This window comes from Balaenoptera borealis (genome assembly GCF_965194805.1).
Source record: "Balaenoptera borealis genome assembly, chromosome: 4".
In the NCBI taxonomy this organism is placed as follows: domain Eukaryota; kingdom Metazoa; phylum Chordata; class Mammalia; order Artiodactyla; family Balaenopteridae; genus Balaenoptera; species Balaenoptera borealis.
In genome coordinates, this window is record NC_138861.1 from 100539495 (window position 1) to 100550305 (window position 10811).

General features: G+C 35.9%; 1 long non-coding RNA gene across 3 annotated transcripts in view; it reads left to right on the plus strand.

Moving 5' to 3' along the window:
- The window catches only part of LOC309627355, a 96992-nt gene extending 92208 nt beyond the window's left edge, over positions 1-4784 (plus strand). For all 3 annotated transcript variants that reach the window (XR_014243699.1, XR_014243700.1, XR_014243701.1), the window contains one exon: positions 185-4784. This is a non-coding gene — a long non-coding RNA (uncharacterized lncRNA). The remainder of the gene's footprint in view (positions 1-184) is intronic.
- Positions 4785-10811: the final 6027 nt, after the last annotated feature.

Genomic DNA, 10811 nt, shown 5'->3' on the forward strand with positions numbered 1-10811 from the left:
CCTTTAAAAAATAGAGCTTATCAGAGAAGAAGGTGAACAAAAAGGCTTTAGGTACTGTGATGTTAATTATTATTTTAAAAAGAATAGATTATCATATTTTAAAACTAAAATCATAATTTTTTCTCATGTTACTTCTCTGATTATCTGCATATATTACTAAAGAAACTGTGGTCTAAATTCTTAGAGCCTTGTTCCTGATCCACCAGTCTTCACATGAAAGCTGATATATACAAGTGCCTGACTGGCACATGACAATTTCCAAAGGAGTGACATTCAAGGTATGGCATTTTGCATGAATTTTCTGATCTCTAAATTGACCTCACATGTCTGTCTTCACATGGGTATAAATCTGTGTGTACAGATTTCATATTTAACAGTATATTGGATGACCAGTTTAAAGCATCATTTAGCAGCTAGCCTACAATGGCAAGTGCACTTGCCAAATGGTTGGAACAGGACCCTTTTCTTTACCTTCTCCAATACCTCTTCCCAGACAAATCACCATCATTGGTGATCTCTAACAACAGACCTTTCCAAGTCTGATTCTGTCATTGGTAGACTTGTTGATTGCAACAAACAATCCCCCATCATCAAGTTTTCCAGATGTTTGCACAGCGGGTTCAATGTTTTCAAACTATCTAAATGATGGTCCCAAATGACACATGCTCATTTTCAAAATTAAAGCTTATTATGAATTACCTGCCAAGTACAATGTGTCAGGAGAGACTGAATGAATTAGAAATTTTGTCCATTGAGAATGAATGAATAAGAAAAAACATAAATGAGGCAAGTTATTACACATCCTGGAGGTACATAGAAAGAATTTTAAATAACAGTAACTTATTAAAAGCTGTTGCATTAATACTTAAGGCTTACTTTAAAAAGGTCCATGACTACCTTTGGCTGTGAATCAGGCTTCAACTTTGTTAGTGGAGAGAATATGGCTAGGAAAGACAAAGGTAATCTCTAATATGAACCTGTTTTTTTAATCATCGTCCACACAGGCTCAGCTTTGATATACTGAGAAGAAGAGGGCCCGATATAGCCATCAGAAAATAGAACTTCTAGCTTTGCTGCCTTCTAGCTTGTGGTCTGCTGTTGACCACTAACCTTTGAGCTCCAGTTTCCTCATCTATAAAGTAGAATAATTAATACTTAAACAAATAGGTTGTGCTAAAAGTTAAATAAATGAAAATAATTTTTGAATGCACTTTGTAAACTCTAAAGTACCATGAATATATATTGAATAACTATCAGAATAACATTAACCATGTATTAACTACTTACTCTGTGTCAGATACTCTGTAAAGCTTCACATATATTTTTTTCAATCTTTACAATTGTTTAAGATAGGTCACATCATCTCCATTTCACAGATGAGAAAATTGAGTCTTGTACAGAGGTTAAGTAACAGGCCTAAGTAACTGCTAGCTTGGGTTGGACAAGATTGAACCAAAATATCTGATTCCAAAGATATGCCTTCAATCTGTATGCTATGTTATGAACCTTCAACCATTAAACCCTAATGCTCAGTGATACCACTTTGGCTCAAAATATTTTGGAGGCACCATTTGAAATTGCCTTTATATCCAAACTTATTGAGGAACACAAAGCAAGCAGCCTGCTCACTCTATAGACAACCCTTCTTTTTGACCCTAAAGGGCATTAGCTAGTCTGATCATCCTGCATTCTAGGCAGGAATGCAATGAATATCTGTTATCAAGAGTTCTACCTTTTAGAAGACTCTACAAGATTGAAATTCCTTTTCAAGACTCATGTGGATCTATTTTCTTCACGTCTTTATAATGGTGAGTATAATATCAGTTGTAACTCTAACCACATGATATTTCAACTGTTTACTTACCTATCCAACTTCCAATTAGCCAGAATTTTTTAATTACTCTATCCCAGAACCAAGACTAGAAGTTGCATACCAATATTATTTGAAGAAATGAACAATGCAAATTTCCTGGTTCATGCCTAGGAAAATCTTTGGTCCCTCATAGAGAAATATGAAACCAGGCTGACCACAGAGTCAAGGGATGCTTCAGAGGACAAAATAGAACATCTAGATTTTCCATCTTTAAAATTATAATCAGCAGCAGGAAGCAAAGCAATACCACTGTCCCTGTTATAGGAATCCAAAAGCTTTTTATAGAATGCACAGCAGCAAATGTTATCGCTATGCTTGAGAAAACCATTTTCATTATCAGTTGCCTTTTTTTTCAATTGATTATGACTTTTCCTTTAAAAAATGCGTTTAGGCAAATTTTTTCTATGCTTGATTTAGCCCAAGGGAAATTTTTGGAGGGCTGGAAGGGAAAGAATAGTCTGAACCAAATTCCTTCTGCTGCCTTTAAGCTATGCACACATGGATGAAATATATCACATTCTAGTGAAATTGTGTTTTTTTGTTAAACTCCTATTACTTAGGAAGAGCTTAACTATGAAAAAAATCCAGCTTTATGGTATTACATTCCTTATTGCATAAGACAATGAACAGACACAAGGTTAAATTTTTTTCTCAAGTTACTAAGGTTTGAGTGGTGGGAGAGAGGGTGCTCTTAAAGTCATCTCTTCTTGATTTAAAGAGGTTATGTTGTACTGAGTCTGTTAAGAAACTAAGGATGCACCAATTCGTGTTAGAAGTCTCCAAGGTGAAAGTGAACAGAGTTAAGGCTAGCATTTAGTTACGACAAACTTAAATTAATGGGCGGACTGTGAATGCATTTATATGTCTGGTTTAGTCTAAGTTTTCTTCTACCATGGAGGGAGGCCTAGGGATAGAGATTTTTAAGATGATCAAAGCTTTTTAAGATTCTTCAGAAAAAATTACATAAATGAGATATCTGAGGTTATACCCATTATGCTGAACAAAGAGGTAGTACACCCTCAGAGCAAATGCTAAGACTGGTTTGAATAAAGAGATTTAAAAGTCTAGGGCAAAAAATCCTTTCCATTTCATAGAAAAGAAAAGACAAACAGTTTTAGAACAACATTTTGATTTAGCAGCTGGATGGGACCTCTGAATTTAAATTTCAATATATAAATCACAATTTTGCCAAGTAAAATTAATAATGGGTTTCTCTAAAGCCAAACCCTCTTCAACCTCTGCTGTAATTCCCTTCAGAAAGCATTAAATGAAAGCATTTCACTTTAGTTGAAAATCAATGGTCCTTCAGCAAAGCATGCATCTTCCAAGTATTACGGAGTCAAGAATCACAGTTCTGCTAGTAAGACATGAGGCCCTGGCTTTGGTGGAAATAACTTCATACAACATAGGTGTCTTTGAAAAAATTAACACAAAATAAAAGGATTGAAAATCCAAAGTGAGCATGCTCAAATTGTCTTTGAAATATCAACCCAAATACATCATAATATAATTAATGATGATAACATGGAAATAATAGGAATAAATATATTAAAGAGTAGAAATAATATTTAATTACTTCTTACTATAGGCCAGACACTTGCTAAATATATGTGTCATCTCATTAGATTCTCTTAAGAACGCTGTGACTTGGTTTTATTAGCTATATTTATTGAGTAGTCTTAAAGAAGGAAGATCTACATGTGGAGACATACAAAAAACTAAAGATGGATTAAAATATTTCATTACACATTAATCTACGACCCCTTGGAAAAAGAGTCAAAATGTATCATGCATTTTATTTACTTGGAAAGTTCTTTCCTCCTTTGCATACTGATAAAATTGTATTCCTCTTTCACTGTGATGATTACAAGGATGAATAAGATATAACCCCTGCCCTCCAGGAACTCACAGTCTGAAAAGGAGATGTGCATGCATCAAAAATCCAGATATATGGAACATTCTCCAGGATAGATCATATCTTGGGACACAAATCAAGCCTTGGTAAATTTAAGAAAATTGAAATCATATCAAGTATCTTTTCCGACCACAACGCTATGTGACTAGATATCAATTACAGAACAAAATCTGTAAAAAATACAAATACATGGAGGCTAAACAATACATTACTTAATAACCAAGAGATCACTGAAGAAATCAAAGAGGAAAGCAAAGAATACCTAGAAACAAATGGTAATGAAAACATGATGACCCAAAACCTAGGGACACAGCAAAAGCAGTTCTAAGAGGGAAGATTATAGCAATACAATCCTACCTCAAGAAACAAGAAACATCTCAAATAAACAACCTAACCTTACACCTAAAGCAATTAGAGAACAAAGAACAAAAAAACCCCAAAGTTAGCTGAAGGAAAGAAATCATAAAGATCAAATCAGAAATAAATGAAAAAGAAATGAAGGAAACAATAGCAAAGATCAATAAAACTAAAAGCTGGTTCTTTGAGAAGATAAACAAAATTGATAAACCATTAGCCAGACATCAAGAAAAAAAGGGAGAAGACTCAAAACAATAGAATTAGAAATGAAAAAGGAGAAGTAACAATGGACACTGCAGAAATACAAAGGATCATGAGAGATTACTACAAGCAACTCTATGCCAATAAAATGGACAACCTGGAAGAAATGGACAAATTCTTAGAAAAGCACAACCTTCCGAGACTTAACCAGGAAGAAATAGAAAATATGAACAGACCAATCACAAGCACTGAAATTGAAACTGTGATTAAGAATCTTCCAACAAACAAAAGCCCAGGACCAGATGGCTTCACAGGCGAATTCTATCAAACAATTAGAGAATAGCTAACACCTATCCTTCTCAAACTCTTCCAAAATATAGCAGAGGGAGGAACACTCCCAAACTCATTCTACCAGGCCACCATCACCCTGATACCAAAACCAGACAAAGATGTCACAAAGAAAGGAAACTACAGGTCAATATCACTGATGAATATAGATGCAAAAATCTTCAACAAAATACTCGCAAACAGAATCCAACGGTGCATTAAAAGGATCATACACCATGATCAAGTGGCGTTTATCTCAGGAATGCAAGGATTCTTCAGTATATGCAAATCAATCAATGTGATAAAACATATTAACAAACTGAAGGATAAAAACCATATGATCATCTCAGTAGATGCAGAAAAAGCTTTCAACAAAATTCAACACCCATTTATGATAAAAACCCTCCAGAAAGTAGGCATAGAGGGAACTTACTCCAACATAATAAAGGCCATATATGAGAAACCCACAGCCAACATTGTTCTCAATGGTGAAAAACTGAAACCATTTCCTCTAAGATCAGGAACAAGACAAGGTTGTCCAGTCTCAACACTATTATTCAACATAGTTTTGGAAGTTTTAGCCACAGCAATCAGAGAAGAAAAAGAAAGAAAAGGAATCCAAATCAGAAAAGAACAATTAAAGCTGTCACTGTTTGCAGATGACATGATACTATACATAGAGAATCCTAAAGTTGCTACCAGAAAACTACTAGAGCTAATCAATGAATTTGGTAAAGTAGCAGGATACAAAATTAATGCACAGAAATCTCTTGCATTCCTATACACTAATGATGAAAAATCTGAAAGAGAAATTAAGGAAACACTCCCATTTACCATTGCAACAAAAAGAATACAATACCTAGGTATAAACCTAGAATACAAAAGACCTGTATGCAGAAAACTATAAGACACTGATGAAAGAAATTAAAGATGATACAAACAGATGGAGAGATATACCATGTACTTGGATTGGAAGAATCAACATTGTGAAAATGACTATACTACCCAAAGCAATCTACAGCTTCAATGCAATCCCTCTCAAACTACCAATGGCATTTTTCACAGAACTAGAACAAAAATTTTCACAATTTGTATGGAAACACAGAAGACCCTGAATAACCAAAGCAATCTTGAGAAAGAAAAACGGAGCTGGAGGAATCAGGCTCCCGGACTTCAGACTATACTACAAAGGTACAGTAATCCAGACAGTATGATACTGGCACAAAAACAGAAATTTAGATCAATGGAATAGGATAGAAAGCCCAGAGATAAACCCACGCACGTATGGTCACCTTATTATTGATAAAGGAGGCAAGAATATACAATGGAGAAAAGACAACCCCTTCAATAAGTGGTGTTGGGAAAACTGGACAGCTACATGTAAAAGAATGAAATTAGAACACTCCTTAACACCATACACAAAAATAAACTCAAAATGGATTAAAGACCTAAATGTAAGGCCAGAAACTATAAAACTCTTAGAGGAAAACATAGGCAGAACACTCTATGACATAAATCACAGCAAGATCCTTTTTGACCCACCTCCTACAGAAATGGAAATAAGAACAAAAATAAACAAATGGGACCTAATAAAACTTAAAAGCTTTTGCACAGCAAAGGAAACCATAAACAAGACAAAAAGACAACCCTCAGAATGGGAGAAAATATTTGCAAACGAAGCAAGTGACAGAGGATTAATCTCCAAAATTTACAAGCAGCTCATGCAGCTCAATATGAAAAAGACAAACAGCCCAATCCAAAACTGGGCAGAAGACCTAAATAGACATTTCTCCAAAGAAGAGATACAGATAGCCAACAAACACATGAAAGAGTGCTCAAAATCACTAATCATTAGAGAAATGCAAATCAAAACTATAATGAGGTATCACCTCACACCGGTCAGAATGGCCATCATCAAAGAATCTACAAACAATAAATGCTGGAGAGGGTGTGGAGAAAAGGCAACCCTATTGCACTGTTGGTGGGAATGTAAATTGATACAGCCACTATGGAGAAAAATATGGAGGTTCCTTAAAAAACTAAAAATAGAACTACCATACGACCCAGCAATCCCACTGCTGGGCATATACCCTGAGAAAACCATAATTCAAAAAGAGTCATGTACCACAATGTTCATTGCAGCTCTATTTACAATAGCCAGGACATGGAAGCAACCTAAGTGTCCATCAACAGATGAATGGATAAAGAAGCTGTGGCACATATATACAATGGAATATTACTCATCCATAAAAAGAGATGAAATTGAGTTATTTGTAGTGAGGTGGATGGACCTAGAGACTCTCATACAGAGTGAAGGGAGTCAGAAAGAGAAAAGCAAATACCATATGCTAACACATATATATGGAATCTAAAAAAAAAAAAAAAAAAGGTTATGAAAAACCTAGGGGCAGACAGGAATAAAGAGGCAGATGTAGAGAATGGGCTTGAAGACACAGGGAGGGGGAAGGGTAAGCTGGGACAAAGTGAGAGAGTGGCATGGACTTATATATACTACCAAATGTAAAATAGATAGCTAGTGAAATGGGTAAAAAATGTAAGCAGCCGCATAGCACAGGGAGGTCAGCTCGGTGCTTTGTGAAGACCTAGAGGGGTGGGATAGGGAGGGTGGGAGGGAGATGCAAGAGGGAGGAGATATGGGGATATATGTATATGTATAGCTGATTTACTTTGTTATAAAGCAGAAACTAACACACCATTGTAAAACAATTATACTCCAATAAAGATCTTAAAAAAAAAACCCAGATATAATTCATGGTGGTCTGTGGTAAACTCTGTAACGGAAGTGTGTTGAAATCTACGGGTAATTAGAAGAAAAAATAATTCCTAGCACTGGGGATTGAGTTAGAGAAGAGAAGGATCAGGAAAGTATCCTTATAGAAAGAAGTTCAGTTGGGTTTGAAAGGCGGGTAAAGTTTCAACAGACAGATATGTGGATCCGGGAAATATTGGTGTGCAATGCCTTTAAGCATAGGGTATATCAGAATGCCAATGTTGCTGGAATTTTTGACATATGAGTAAGCAATAATTTGATAAGGACCAGATTATAGAACACTTTCACTGACAATCTAAGGAGTTTAAACTTTATTTGGCATTCAGTATGGAGTTTTGTATTTAGTTATAATATAGTCAGAGTTCTGCTCTGTAAATAAGTCTATCAATGCACTAAACTAATTTATTCAATGTTTTGTTACTCCTTTGATAAATAATTCTTGTCTTGCTATCATGTGCCAGGGCCTACACTAGGGATGGGGATATATGATGAGTATGAGTCATTCTCTGCTTTCATAAAAATTATAATAAAAAAAGTTAAACATAAAACTGTAAGAGGGAAAGTAGGTTAGCACCTAGGAGGAATACCTCCTCTAGCATTGCATTAATAGGAAAAACTTCCTATAGAAAGTGACTTCAAATTGTGTGTATGGCATGTGTGTGTATGCGTATAGGTTTATTGGGTGGGAGGGTCAATCTATGAAAAGGCTAAGAGTGAAACTGTGTTTTAAGAACTTGATGAAGAGTTATTTGCTTTCCAGTCACATGGATTCTTAATAACTTCAGTTATGTGCACAGGGTTCCTGGCTGTTTCATCCTTCAGAAAGGGTCTGACCATCAGTCAGCTTCCAAGAGAACCAATCAAGCATTATGAACAAGGACCTTATGAAAGCAAATTCTGTTGAATTAAATTAACTCTCTTGGGGCTTCCCTGGTGGCTCAGTGGTTGAGAATCTGCCTGCCAATGCAGGGGACACGGGTTCGAGCCCTGGTCTGGGAAGATCCCACATGCCGCGGAGCAACTAGGCCCATGAGCCACAACTACTGAGCCTGCGTGTCTGGAGCCTGTGCTCCGCAACAAGAGAGGCCGCGATAGTGAGAGGCCCGCGCACCGCGATGAAGAGTGGCCCCCGCTCGCCGCAATTAGAGAAAGCCCTCGCACAGAAACGAAGACCCAACACAGCCATAAATGAATAAATAAAGAAGCTTTCATTAAAAAAAAAAAAAAATTAACTCTCTTCTTGGACCTGGAAATCATAAGGTCTGACTTTTAAAAAAATACTTAATATGAATGATTCATTCAAGCCTGAAATCAGCACCATGACTGAGTGTGTCTTTTAGTGATCATTCATTCACTCAATTCCGTAAGTCTTTGTTGTTTATTAGCACCTTGGAACCCACTGTACTAAACACTTACCTTTTCTCATTTTTTAGTCATAACTAATCATCATTTGCTTTAAACATTTATCCTCATTTTTCTTACCTCCTTATAACACTTTCTATAGTTTGAGTTCATTACTGTGAGTTGTGTATATGACTGTCCTCAAGTAGACTGTGACACTTTGAGGGGAGGAACTATGTCCTCATCCCTGTGTTCCATTCAGTCAATGGCACAGATACAATAGGGTTTTGGTAAGCATTTGTTGGATGGATGGATGGAGGGAATGGATGGATGTTTGGATAGAGAGAAACATGAATTAGAAACTTTTCCTGTCCTCATGAATTTTATAGTCTAGTGCAGATCAAGCATGCATAGTTAATTAGAAATGTTTTTCACTATTCAAACCATGATGCTTTCTCTTTTCAATTTATGTTTACTGTTGTAATGCCACAATTTACCATGGTCCTAAAGATAGAGTAAAAAAGGATATTTAGAGTTTGAAATGGTTCTCTAGTCTACGTTAGCTGAATCTTGATTTTTAAGTGTTCGAAAGTACTGATTCCTGAGTTTTCTATTTAAACTCATCAAAAAAACAGCCCCAAATCCCCCACTAAACTATTTTAATATGCTGTTCCTTTTCCTCAAGTTAGATGAAATTGAGGCAAATAAGAACAGATTAGACATTGTAGAGAATGTCTGCAGTAATCACTAATCCAAGAGCAAAACAGAAGTATGCCTTCACCTTTGCACCCAAAAGAATTAATATCATTTCCAACTCCTCTATTCAGTGGTCACATTCGATTGTCATTTTCCCAGAAGTTTTGCCATATTTTCTTCTTTCCATTCAGCAAACTTAGCAAATCTTTGTTGACTACTTTGTGCCATAGACATTGGTCGTTTGACCAGGCATAACAGATTCAAAAACTTCAATAGAATTGTCTACATAGACTTGTGTTGTTCAATAACTTAGTTTGAGAAAAGTAAATAAGATTCTTCATGCATTATTGGAGAAGTATATATTTTCATTACAGTAAAGTGACTCAATAAGACAAAGGGTGTTTTCTCCCTTAAAATCAGGGGTTGTTAATTATGTAATATCTAGAAGTTAGGAAATTGCATGATGTAACATGAAGGAGATGAAAAAGATGGAAATTATAGTCAGAGAAACTAAAGTTTGAATCCCAGATATCCTACTACTCCGTCTGAGCTGGGGCAAATTCCTTAGGCTTAGTGAGCTTCAGATTCCTTTTATGTAAAATGATAATAACAGCTTTGCAATATTGTTATGATTCTATTACTAGAATTGTATTAAATAATAGATATCAAAATGCCAGGCATTGTTCTAGTATGTGGTAAACTATCATTTGTGGGTGATTATTGTGTGGAAATAATATGCTAAGCGCTCTACCTGAATATTCTCATTTTAGTATTTCCCCAGCTCTATGAGGCAGATTCTGTTTTTATAATTATTTTAAATGAGAAAACTGATATATAAAGAAGGTACAACCTGTCATAGATCACACAGCTAATGCATGGCAGAACCAAGATTCAAAACCAGTTGTTGATGGGGTGTGATTAAAAGGTAATGTTAAAATTTTTGAGCCATCTATTTTGTGTCTACCTTCTGCCAAATAAAACCAAATCTCGACCTAGTCAGCAGAGACTCTGTTTGGAGAGGGAATGGGGTGTAGGAAAGGACTAGTGCATTAGGGAGAATGCTCTGACCGTAAGAGCATCAAGTGTGTCAGAGGTTAGGCAAAAAAGAGTTTTTCTTTTATAGAGAGGAGGGAACAAGTCTAAAAGTTACAAAGTGTGGGATGCAAGTTGTATGATTCGATATTAGATCAGCCTATTCTCAGGAGTAGGCTGTGTGCTGACTTAGGCTAAAGGTGGGTCAAAATTCACGGGACTGGGGGAAGGAGAGAAACTTAACCAAAGTTTGATTAGCAAATATTTTGTTCCAACTG